This window comes from Protopterus annectens, chromosome 7.part1 (genome assembly GCF_019279795.1).
Source record: "Protopterus annectens isolate FY-2018-M chromosome 7.part1, PAN1.0, whole genome shotgun sequence".
Taxonomy (NCBI): domain Eukaryota; kingdom Metazoa; phylum Chordata; order Ceratodontiformes; family Protopteridae; genus Protopterus; species Protopterus annectens.
Window position 1 is genome coordinate 406,626,542 of NC_056740.1, and position 11,590 is coordinate 406,638,131.

Here is an 11,590-nt window from a genome sequence, read left to right on the forward strand (position 1 = left end):
TCCTGCATTGCGTTAAGTATGCCAAGTGCTACGGATCCTGCATTGCCTTAAGTGTGCAAAATGCTACAAGTTCTGCATTGCCTTAAGTGTGCCAAGTGCTATGGGTCCTGCATTCCCTTAAGTATGCCAAGTGCTACAGGTCCTGCATGCCCTGCATTGCCATAAGTATGTCAAGTGCTATGGGTCCTGCATTGCCTTAAGTGTGCCAAGTGCTACGGGTCCTGCATTGCCTTAAGTGTGCCAAGTGCTACAGGTCCTGCATGTCCTGCATTGCCTTAAGTATGCTAAGTGCTACATGTCCTGTTTTCCCTTAAGTATGCCAAGTGCTATGGGTCTTGCATTGACTTAAATGTGCCAAGTGCTACAGGTCCTGCATTCCTTTAAGTGTGCCAAGTGCTATGGGTCCTGCATTGCCTTAAGTGTGCCAAGTGCTACAGGTCCTGCATTGCCTTAAGTATGCCAAGTGCTACAGGTCCTGCATGTCCTGCATTGACTTACTTATGCCAAGTGCTACAGGTCCTACATTGCCTTATGTATGCCAAGTCCTACAGGTCCTGCATTGCCTTAAGTGAGACAATTGCTACGGGTCATGCATTGTCTAATGTGTGGCAAGTGGTACAGGTCCTGCATTCCCTTAAGTATCCCAAGTGCTATGGGTCATGTTTTGCCTTAAGTGTGCCAAGTGCTATGGGTCCTGCATTGCCTTAAGTGTGCCGAGTGCTACAGGTCCTGTTTTGCCTTAAGTATGCCAAGTTCTACAGGTCTTGCATGTCTTGCATTGTCTTAAGTATGCAAAGTGCTATGGGCCCTGCATGTCCTTAACTGTGCCAAGTGCTACAGGTCCTACATTGCCTTAAGTGTGCCAAGTGCTATGGGTCCTACATCGCCTTAAGTATGCCAAGTGCTATTGTTCTTGCATTGCCTTATGTGTGCCATGTGCTACAGGTCCTGCATTACCTTGAGTATGCCAAGTGCTACGGGTCCTGCATTGCCTAAAGTCTGCCAAGTGCTATGGGTCCTGCATTGCCTTATGTGTGCCAAGTGCTATGGGTCCTGCATTGACTTGTGTGTCAACTACTACAGGTCCTGCATTGCCTTAAGTATGCCAAGTGCTATGGGTCCTGCATTGCCTTAATTATGCCAAGTGCTACAGGTCCTGCATTGCCTTAAGTATTGCCAAGTGCTATGGGTCCTGCATTGCCTTAAGTATGCCAAGTGCTACAGGTCCTGCATGTCCTGCATTGCCTTAAGTATGCCAAGTGCTGCAGGCCTGTATTGCCTTAAGTATGCCAAGTGCTACGGCTCCTGCATTGCCTTAAGTGTGCCAAGTGCTACGGGTCCTGCATTGCTTTAAGTATGCCAAGTGCTATGGGTCCTGCATGTCCTGCATTGCCTTAAGTATGCCAAGTGCTGCAGGCCTGTAATGCCTTAAGTATGCCAAGTGCTATGAGTCCTGCATTGCCTTAAGTGTGCCAAGTGCTATGGGTCCTGCATTGCCTTAAGTGTGCCAAGTGCTATGGATCCTGCATTGCCTTAAGTGTGCCAAGTGCTACGGGTCCTACATTGCCTTATGTGTGCCAAGTGCTATGGGTCCTACATTGCCTTAAGTATGCCAAGTGCTATGGGTCCTGCATTGCCTGAAGTGTGCCAAGTGCTATGGATTCTACATTCCCTTAAGCATGCCAAGTGCTACAGGTCCTGCATGTCCTGCATTGCCTTAAGTATGCCAAGTGCTATGGGTCCTGCATTGTCTTAAGTGCGCCAAGTGCTATTGGTCCTGAATTGCATCAAGTATCTCAAGTGCTACGGGTCCTGTATTGCCTTAAGTGTTCCAAGTGCTATGGGTCCTGCAATGCCGTAAGTATGCCAAGTGCTACAGGTCCTGCATTCCTTTAAGTATGCCAAGTGCTATGGGTCCTGCATTACCTTAAGTGCGCCAAGTGCTACGGGTCCTTTATTGCCTTAAGTATGCCATGTCCTACAGGTCCTGCATTCCCTTAAGTATGCCAAGTTCTACTGGTCCTGCATTGCCTTACGTATCTCAAGTGCTACAGGTACTGTATTGCCATAAGTTTGCCAAGTGTTAATGGGCCAGCATTGCCTTAAGGGTGCCAATTGCTACTGGTGCTGCATTGCCTAAAGTAACCCAAGTGCTACAGGTCCTGTATTGCCATAACTATGCCAAGTGCTATGGGTCCTGCATTGCCTTAAGTGTGCCAAGTGCTACGGGTCCTGCATTGCCTTAAGTTTGCCAAGTGCTATGGGTCCTGCATTGCCTTAAGTGTTCCGAGTGCTGTGGGTCCTGCATTGCCTTAAGTGTGCCAAGTGTTATGGATCCTGCATTGCCTTAAGTGTGCCAAGTGCTACAGGTCCTGCATGTCCTGCATTGCCTTAATTATGCCAAGTCCTACAGGTCCTGCATTCCCTTAAGTGTGCCAAGTGCTATGGGTCCTGCATGTCCTGCATTGCCTTAAGTATGCCAAGTGCTACAGGTCCTGCATGTTCATAGGTTCATAGGTTCATAGGTTCATACTAGGCTATCTGCCCTAGGGCATTTATAAGCCTAGCCAGAGTGTGTTTGGCTTTCGCCACCCATTTTAAATTAATTTTGCTATGCCCTTTTTCGAGGTTAGTATACTGTGCCTCTGTCTAACAGTGACACAGAAGTGATACCCGGGGTAAACCTACGATCTCCCATCCACTCATCAAGATTCCTCTTGAAGAGAGTCAATGAGGGACTCTGCCTAACCTGGACTGGGATTTTATTCCAGAGTGAAGGGAGCCTCTGGGTTATGAATCTGTCCCTCCAGCATTTCCTATTTATTTCAGTGCTGAGGTTCAAGTCTCTCGAGCGCGTGGCTCGATGGGATTTGGATTTTCTGAGGTGCAGCATGTCCATTAATTCCGGGTTGGACATTGCTTTATACGTCAGGCACAGATCGCCTCTCTGAGCAGGCAGTATGCCAATGAGTAGAGCTGGAGTTTCTTTAACCGGGCAGCATATGGCATCTGTTTGTGCCCTTTGATCCTCTTGGTGAGGTATTTTTGGGGTCTTTCCAGTTGCTGCAGGTGTCTGGTAAGGTACATCCCAAAAGGGGCATTGTACTGTAATGACCTCCCGTGATCTAGATGTGAATCCCTTCATGATTAAGTGGGCTATATAAAATGTTTTTCTAACCACTTTGGCCACGTGATTGTCAAATGAGAGATTGCTATCAATTTGGGTCACCAGGTCCCTAATTACTTCTTCTGTACTTAATGGATTACCACCTATGTGGTAATTTGTGGGCACTTTGTTTTTGCCAAAGGGGATGACTATACACTTTTTGGTGTTTAGCTTGAGGCCATGGCTCTGGCACCAGTTGTCTATTTCTATGAGGCCCTTTTGGAGGATGCTTGTGTCGGCTGGAGAGTCGATTATGGCGCCCAGTTTGCAGTCATCTGCGAACTTGGTCAGCCACAGTCCTTCCACGTTGGCCTGTACCGAGAAATATATACCGAACAAGAGAGGTCCCAGGACTGAGCCTTGTGGGATGCCACTTGTAACTGGTTTGGAGTCTGACATGGCTCCAGCAATTCTAACCATATGGGTTCTGTCCTTAAGCCAGTTTGCAACCCATCTAGTGACATAGGGGTTTATATTTAAGCTGGTGAGCTTATCTATAATGCCCGAGTGGGGTATTGTATCAAGGCTTTTGTGAGGTCTAGGTAGGCTGTGTGGACCACCTTCCCTCGCCAATGGCCTTGGTGACTGTTTCAAAGAAATTGACCAGGTTTAAGAGGCAGGATCTGCCCTTAACAAAGCCGAACTGGGTAGGATCCAGTGTCTGTAGGTCCCCAATATCTTTATTTATGAGGTCCATGATGATCCTTTCCATAGCTTTGCAAACCAAGCTAGTCAGGCTTATGGGGCGATAGTTTCCAGGATCCGCTGAGGCACCACCTTTGTGGAGAGGGACCACTGTTGCTGTACGCCACTCTTTGGGTACATATCCTGTAGTAAGGCTGAGATTGAACAGTAGTTTTATGTTTGGGTTTAGCTCTTCTTGGAGTTCATGTAGGATGCAGCCCGGGACACCGCCTGGTCCCATTGATGCTGTGTTTTTGCTTTGGAGAGGGCAGCTCTTACCTGAGCATCTGAGATGTCAGGGGGGCAGCACTCTGCTGGGATAGATATTTGCCCTTTTGGTGGGGGGGGAGAAGTTTGCGCTGAACCTGTCAGCTACGATGTTGGCAATGTCTGTAGGTTTGGTGTATTTTTTGTCATTTTGGACTAATTCTGAGCATATCTGGGAATTCCCACCCAGGTTCCTAACATAACTAAAGAAAGCCTTGCGATTATCCTTAGTGTCCCGTGCAATTTTTCTCTCGAAGCTGGCCTTAGACGATTTTATGAGTGCCTGTAGTTTTTTGCTAATACTGATCAGAGATGCCTTCCCTTTTTGGGATTTTGCTCTATCATATAGTAGCTTCCTCCTTCTATTGTATAGTTTGTTTATGGCTAGGGTCCACCAGACAGGACGTCTGCCTTTGGAGGATTGGGTCTTGGTTTTATTTGGGATTGCATGATCCATGCATTCCTGAAGGTGTTCATAGAATGCGTTTATAAAGGATTCTGCGGTCTGGGCCATATATTCCACAGGCCCGGGGGCTTTGAAGGATTCCACCTCGGTTTTGAGGAGTGTGAAATTTGCTTTAGAGAAGTTTTTCACTGTAGTTTTCTGGGCAGGGCTGGGGTCGGATGTGAATATCCAGTGAGATTAGTTTATGGTCTGATCTTACCAGTAAGGGATACACTTCTGGTCTGGAGCATAGAGTCCCCATGTTGGTGATGATCAGGTCCAGTATGTTTTCCCTCTTGTGGGAGTGGTAACAAGTTGTTCCATAGCATTTGAGTTTATAAATTCTAGGAACCTTTGGGCTAAGGTGTTGGAGCTAGAGTAATGCTCCCAGTCTATGTTTGGGTAGTTGAAGTCACCCAATATAATGGTGTTTAGAGAGACCTTCATATTTTCCAGTGTTCTCAGGAAGGCCGAGTGGGGTTCCTGGGTTTGGGAGGGTGGTCTGTAGCAGGCTATAAACTGGAAGGCAGTTTTACCACTGTTAGTTGCACATGGAAAGTCTCTGATGCTTCGTGCTGTGCCACCAACCTGGAGGTATGGGTATCTTTGACAAATATTGATACTCCCCCTCCTTCTGTGGTTTGGTCCAAGTTTTGGGGCCAAAAAGCATGGTATGAGGTATAACCTGGTAGTGCTTGGGTGCTCTCGGGAGCCTTGAACCAGGTTTCTGTTACTGCACATTTGTCAATGTTCTCCATGCTAAGGAGAGTTTTGAGTGCGTGCATCTTGAGGTTTAGACTTCTGGCGTTGAGTAGCATTACTCTTAGTTTCTTATCCCTTGTGATACCTATGGAGGTGGGTTTGTCTTTTGAGCCTTGCCTAAAAAAGGCACTATGGGGGTAGCATGTGCCTTTGCCAATATCCGAAAGCCCAGGGGTGACAGGTGCATTGCCTTATGTATGCAAAGTGCTATAGGTCCTGCATTGCCTTAAGTGTGCCAAGTGCTATGGGTCCTGCATTGCCTTAAGTATGCCAAGTCCTATGGGTCCTGCATTGCCTTATGTGTGCCAAGTGTTACAGGTCCAGCATTCCCTTAAGTATCCCAAGTGCTCAGGGTCCTGCATTGCCTTAAGTGTGCCGAGTGCTACAAGTCCTGCATTGCCTTAAGTATTCCAAGTTCTACAGGTACTGCTTGTCTTGCAGTGTTTTCAGCGTGCCAAGTGCTACAAGTCCTGCATTCCCTTAAGTATCCCAAGTGCTACGGGCCCTGCATATCCTTAAGTGTGCCAAGTGCTACAGGTCCTGCATTGCCTTAAATGTGTCAAGTGCTATGGGTCCTACATTGTCTTAAGTATGCCAAGTACTATGGGTCCTGCATTCCCTTACATGTGCTAAGTGCTATGTGTCCTGCATTGCCTTATGTGTGCCAAGTGCTACATGTCCTGCATTGCTTTGAGTATGCCAAGTGCTATGGGTCCTGCATTGACTTAAGTTTGCAAGTACTATGGGTCCTGCTTTGACTTAAGTGTGCCAAGTGCTACATGTCCTGCAGTGCCTTAAGTATGCCAAGTTCTACGGGTCCTACATTGCCTTAAGTGTGCCAAGTGCTATGGGTCCTGCAGTGCCTTAAGTGTGCCAAGTGCTATGGGTTCTGCATTGCCTTAAGTATGCCAAGTGCTACAGGTCCTTCATGTCCAGCATTGCCTTAGGTATGCCAAATGCTACAGTTCCTGCTTTGCCTTAAGTATGCCAAGTGCTACTGGTCCTGCACTGCCTTAAGTGTGCCAAGAACTGCAGGTCCTGCATTGCCTTAAGTGTGCTAAGTGCTATGGATCCTGCATTGCCTTAAGTGTGTCAAGTGCTATGGGTTGTGCACTGCCTTAAGTGTGCCAAGTGCTACGGGTCCTGTATTGCATTAAGTGTGCCAAGTGCTATGAGTCCTACATTGCCTTATGTGTGCCAAGTGCTACAGGTCCTACATTGCCTTAAGTATCCCAAGTGCTATGGGTTCTGCATTGCCTTAGGTGTGCCAAGTGCTATGGGTCCTGCATTGCCTTAAGTGTGCCAAGTGATATGGGTCCTGCATTGACTTAAGTGTGCCAAGTGCTATGAGTCCTGCATTGCCCTAACTATGCCAAGTGCTACAGGTCCTGCATTGCCTTATGTGTGCCAAGTGCAACAGGTCCTGCATTGCCTTATGTGTGCCAAGTGCTATGGGTCCTGCATTGCCTTAAGTACCCCAAGTGCTACAGGTCCTGCATTGCCTTATGTGTGCCAAGTGCTATAGGTTCCGCATTGCCTAAAGTATGCCAAGTGCTATGGATCCTGCATTGGCTAAAGTCTGCCAAGTGTTACAGGTCCTGCATTGCCTTAAGTGTGTCAAGTGCTATAGGTCCTGCATTGCCTTAAGTGTGCCAAGTGCTATGGATGTGCCAAGTGATATGGGTCCTGTATTGTCTTAAGTGTGCCAACTGCTACAGGTCCAGCATGTCTTGCATTCCCTTAAGTATGCCAAGTCCTACAGGTCCTGTATGTCCTGCATTGCCTTAAGTATGCCAAGTGCTACAGGTCCGGCAATCCCTTAAGTGTGCCAAGTGCTACAGGTCCTGCATTGCTTTCTGTGTGCCAAGTGCTACAAGTCCTGCATTGCCTTAAGTGTGCCAAGTGCTATGGATCCTGCATTGCCATAAGTGTGCCAAGTGCTACAGGTCGTGCATGTCCTGCATTGCCTTAAGTGTGGCAAGTGCTATGGCTCCTGCATTGCTTTAAGTGTGCAAAGTGCTATGGGTCCTGCATTGCCTTAAGTATGCCAAGTGCTATGGGTCCTGCATTGCCTTAAGTGTGCCAACTGCTACAGGTCCTGCATGTCCTGTATTGCCTAAAGTATGCTAAGTCCTACAGATCCTGCATTCCGTTAAGTATGCCAAGTGCTATGATTCCTGCATTGACTTGTGTGTGCCAAGTGCTATGGGTCCTGCATGTCCTGCATTGCTTTAAGTATGTGAAGTGCTATAGGTCCTGCATGTCCTTCATTGCCTTATGTATGCGAAGTGCTACAGGTCCTGCATTACCTTAAGTGTGCAAAGTGCTATGGGTCCTGCATTGCCTTAAGTATGCCAAGTGCTATGGGTCCTGCATTGCCTTAAGTGTGCCAACTGCTACAGGTCCTGCATGTCCTGCATTGCCTAAAGTATGCTAAGTCCTACAGATCCTGCATTCCGTTAAGTATGCCAAGTGCTATGATTCCTGCATTGACTTGTGTGTGCCAAGTGCTATGGGTTCTGCATGTCCTGCATTGCTTTAAGTATGCGAAGTGCTATAGGTCCTGCATGTCCTTCATTGCCTTATGTATGCGAAGTGCTACAGGTCCTGCATTACCATAAGTGTGCCAAGTGCTACGGGTCCTGCATGTCTTGCATTGTTTTAAGTGTGCCAAGTGCTATAGGTCCTGCATTCATTTAAGTGTCCCAAGTGCTATGGGCCCTGCATGTCCTTAAGTGTGCCAAGTGCTACAGGTTCTGCATTGCCTTAAGTGTGTCAAGTGCTATGGTTCCTACATTGCCTTAAGTATGCCAAGTGCTATGGGTCCTACATTGCCTTAAGTATGCCAACTGCTATGGGTCCTGCATTCCCTTAAGTGTGCTAATTGCTATGGGTCCTGCATTGCCTTATGTGTGCCAAGTACTACAGGTCCTGCATTGCCTTGAGTATGCCAAGTGCTATGGGTCCTGCATTGCCTAAAGTCTGCCAAGTCCTAAGGGTCTTGCATTGCCTTATGTGTACCAAGTGCTATGGGTTCTACACTGCCTTATGTGTGCCAAGTGCTATGGGTCCTGCATTGACTTAAGTATCCCAAGTGCTATGGGTCCTTGCCAAGTGCTACAGGTCCTGCATTGCCTTAAGTTTGACAAGTGCTACAGGTCCTCCATGTCCAGCATTGCCTTAAGTATGCCAAGTACTACAGGTCCTGCATTGCCTTAAGTATGCCAAGTGCTACGGGTCCTGCATTGCCTTAAGTGTGCCAAGTGCTACAGGTCCTGCATTGCCTTAAGTGTGCCAAGTGCTATGGGTCCTACATTGCCTTAAGTGTGCCAAGTGCTATGGGTCCTACATTGCCTTAAGTATGCCAAGTGCTATGGGTTCTGCATTGACTTAAGTTTGCCAAGTACTATGGGTCCTGCATTGCCTTATGTGTGCCAAGTGCTACAGGTCCTACATTGCCTTAAGTATTCCAAGTGCTATGAGTCCTGCATTGACTTAAGTTTGCCAAATGCTACAGGTCCTGCATTGCCTTATGTGTGCCAAGTGCTGCGGGTCCTGCATTGCCTTAAGTAGGCCAAGTGCTACAAGACCTGCATGTCCTGCATTGCCTTAAGTATGTCAAGAGCTTCACGTCCTGCATTGCCTTAAGTGTGCCAAGTGATATGGGTTCTGCATTGCCTTAAGTGTGCCAACTGCTACAGGTCCTGCATGTCCTGTATTCCCTTAAGTATGCCAAGTCTTACAGGTCCTGCATGTCTTGCATTGCCTTAAGTATGCCAAGTGCTACAGGTCCTGCATTCCCTTAAGTGTCCCTAGTGCTACAGGTCCTGCATTGCCTTAATTGTGCCAAGTGCTATGAGTCCTACATTGTCTTAAGTGTGCCTAGTGCTATCGAACCTGCATTGCCTTAAGTGTGCCAAGTGCTATGGGTCCTGGATTGCCTTAAGTATGCCAAGTTTTAAAGGTCCTGCATTGCCTTATGTATACCAAGTGCTATGGGTCCTGGATTGCCTTACATATGCCAAGTTCTACTGGTCCTGCATTGCCTTTAGTATGCCAAGTGCTAGGAGTCCTGCATTGCCTTATGTGTGCCAAGTGCTACAGGACCTGCATTGCCTTAAGTATCCCAGGTGCTATGGAACCAGCATTGCCATAAGTGTGCTAAGTCCTTTGGGTCCTGCATTCCCTTAAGTGTGCCAAGTGTTACGGGTCCTGCATTGACTTAAGTGTGCCAAGTGCTACGGATCCTGCATTGCCTTTAGTGTGCCAAGTGTTATGGGTCCTGCATTGCCTTGTGTGCCAAGTGCTATGGGTCCTGCATTGCCTTAAGTATCCCAAGTGCTACAGGTCCTGCATTGCCTTAAGTATGCCAAGTGCTACGGGTCCTGTGTTGCCTTTAGTATCCCAAGTGCTACGGGTCCTGCTTTGCCTTAAGTGTGCCAAATGCTACAGGTCCTGCATTGCCTTAAGTGTGTTAAGTGCTATGGTTCCTGCATTGCCTTAAGTATGCCAAGTGCTATGAGGCTGGTAACAGGGAGTAGACTGGCTGGCAGACCTTCCATATTGGACCTAGGATGCAAGGAGTGTTAAGCAGAATAAGAATATAATATCAGTCCAAAGAAAAAAGTAAACATTGGAGCACTAATTTAACAGTATGTAGTAAACAGTGTAATTTAAATTGGTTATAATATAATTTATGTGAATGCTAAGGTTGAATAAGACAACACAATAGCATTTTGATTCACAAGCCAACGTATAGATTTGAGGTAAAATAATAAATATGTAGATATGTAGAGGTAAAATAAATATGTAGATAAAAGATAGGTTCAGTCACCAAAACACACTCTAAATTGGTCTAGAATTATGAGATTGGCTTAGCCTTTTGTCAGTAACCAGACATGGGGCTTCAGTCAACAGCGGACAAGCCACTTAGATGTAATTTAGTTGTACGACTGGGTGAGATCTGTTGTTTTAAAAAGTTATTTTGCTCCATGCTTCTGGAGACTTTCCTGATGAAATTAAAAGCTGCGGTAGAGAACCTCAAGTAATCAGGTATATTAGAAACTGGTTACATGATTCAAAATACAGAGTGGTAGCTGGAGCAGGGAAGGACTAGAAAGTATCCAGTCTGTAGTGGACTGTAATGCAAGACCACAGGTTTCATCTCCGAGACTTATTGCTTCATAAACTAATGTCAGACACTGCACAGTGATTAAAACAAAATAAAAAAGTATTTCCTGATGAAGCAAGAGTGAGCAGGTAGAAACAGATGATGCAGGCAGCCTCCAGAGAGATGTATTATGGCTTGTAGGAAGAAAGGATATCTAGAAAAATAGATTTATTTTGAAGGTGTGCAAGGATATGCATGCTGTCTATCTAAGTAAATTACAGCTATTCATTGCTTAATCAAACTTTATTTGACTAAATGCTCTCTTGACTGAAAAAAAATATTGGAATCACATGCAGCTAAATATAGCACATACACACACACACACACACGCACACATATACATAGCCATACACACATATATACATGCGCACGCGTGTACACACACACACACGCACACACACGCACACACACATACATATGTAAATATATATATCTATATATATATATATATATATATATATATACATATATATATATATATATATATATATATATATATATATATATATATATATATTTTTTTTTTTTTTTTTTTCCATGAGGCAAAGGCCCTGACACCTCCTATACAGAGGATGGTGACCTCTGCATCCATGTAATTAATATAATCAATTTCATTGTTAATGAACCATTCAGATAACGGTATTCTCCTTTTTAAGTGCACTGCTTTAAAAATGTGGGAATCTGATTGAATGGCCTAATGGGGTGAGTTTGGCATAGTAGTTAAGGTCTTTACCTCATAGACAAAAGGCATAAAGACAAGGTATAGGGTTTGATTCTGACCATGAGTTATTGGCAGGGCTTAAAAATAGCCCTTCAGGGTAGTGTTCACCTATGAACCTATAAAAACAGTGTTCTGAAAAAAATGACCAAAAAAAAAACTATTTTCATAAAAAAAAAAAAAATATTGAGAATGAAGAAGATTCCAAAGACAGACAAAGATCTGCAGGCAAGTTAACACTGGAAAAAATAAGGCTGAAGCAATGACATGGGTTTGTCCTTCTTGTGTCAAAGGACTAAACACCTCACGGACTGTAGCCAGGCCATGAAAGACACCGATAATACCTCTCAACTTCTTAGGCCAAGAAATATGAGCAGA

At 45.7% G+C, this 11,590-nt stretch overlaps 1 protein-coding gene across 1 annotated transcript in view; it reads left to right on the forward strand.

Moving 5' to 3' along the window:
- Nucleotides 1–11,590, forward strand: part of CDHR4 (cadherin related family member 4) — a 764,521-nt gene that overhangs the window by 626,383 nt on the left and 126,548 nt on the right. The window lies entirely within an intron of this gene.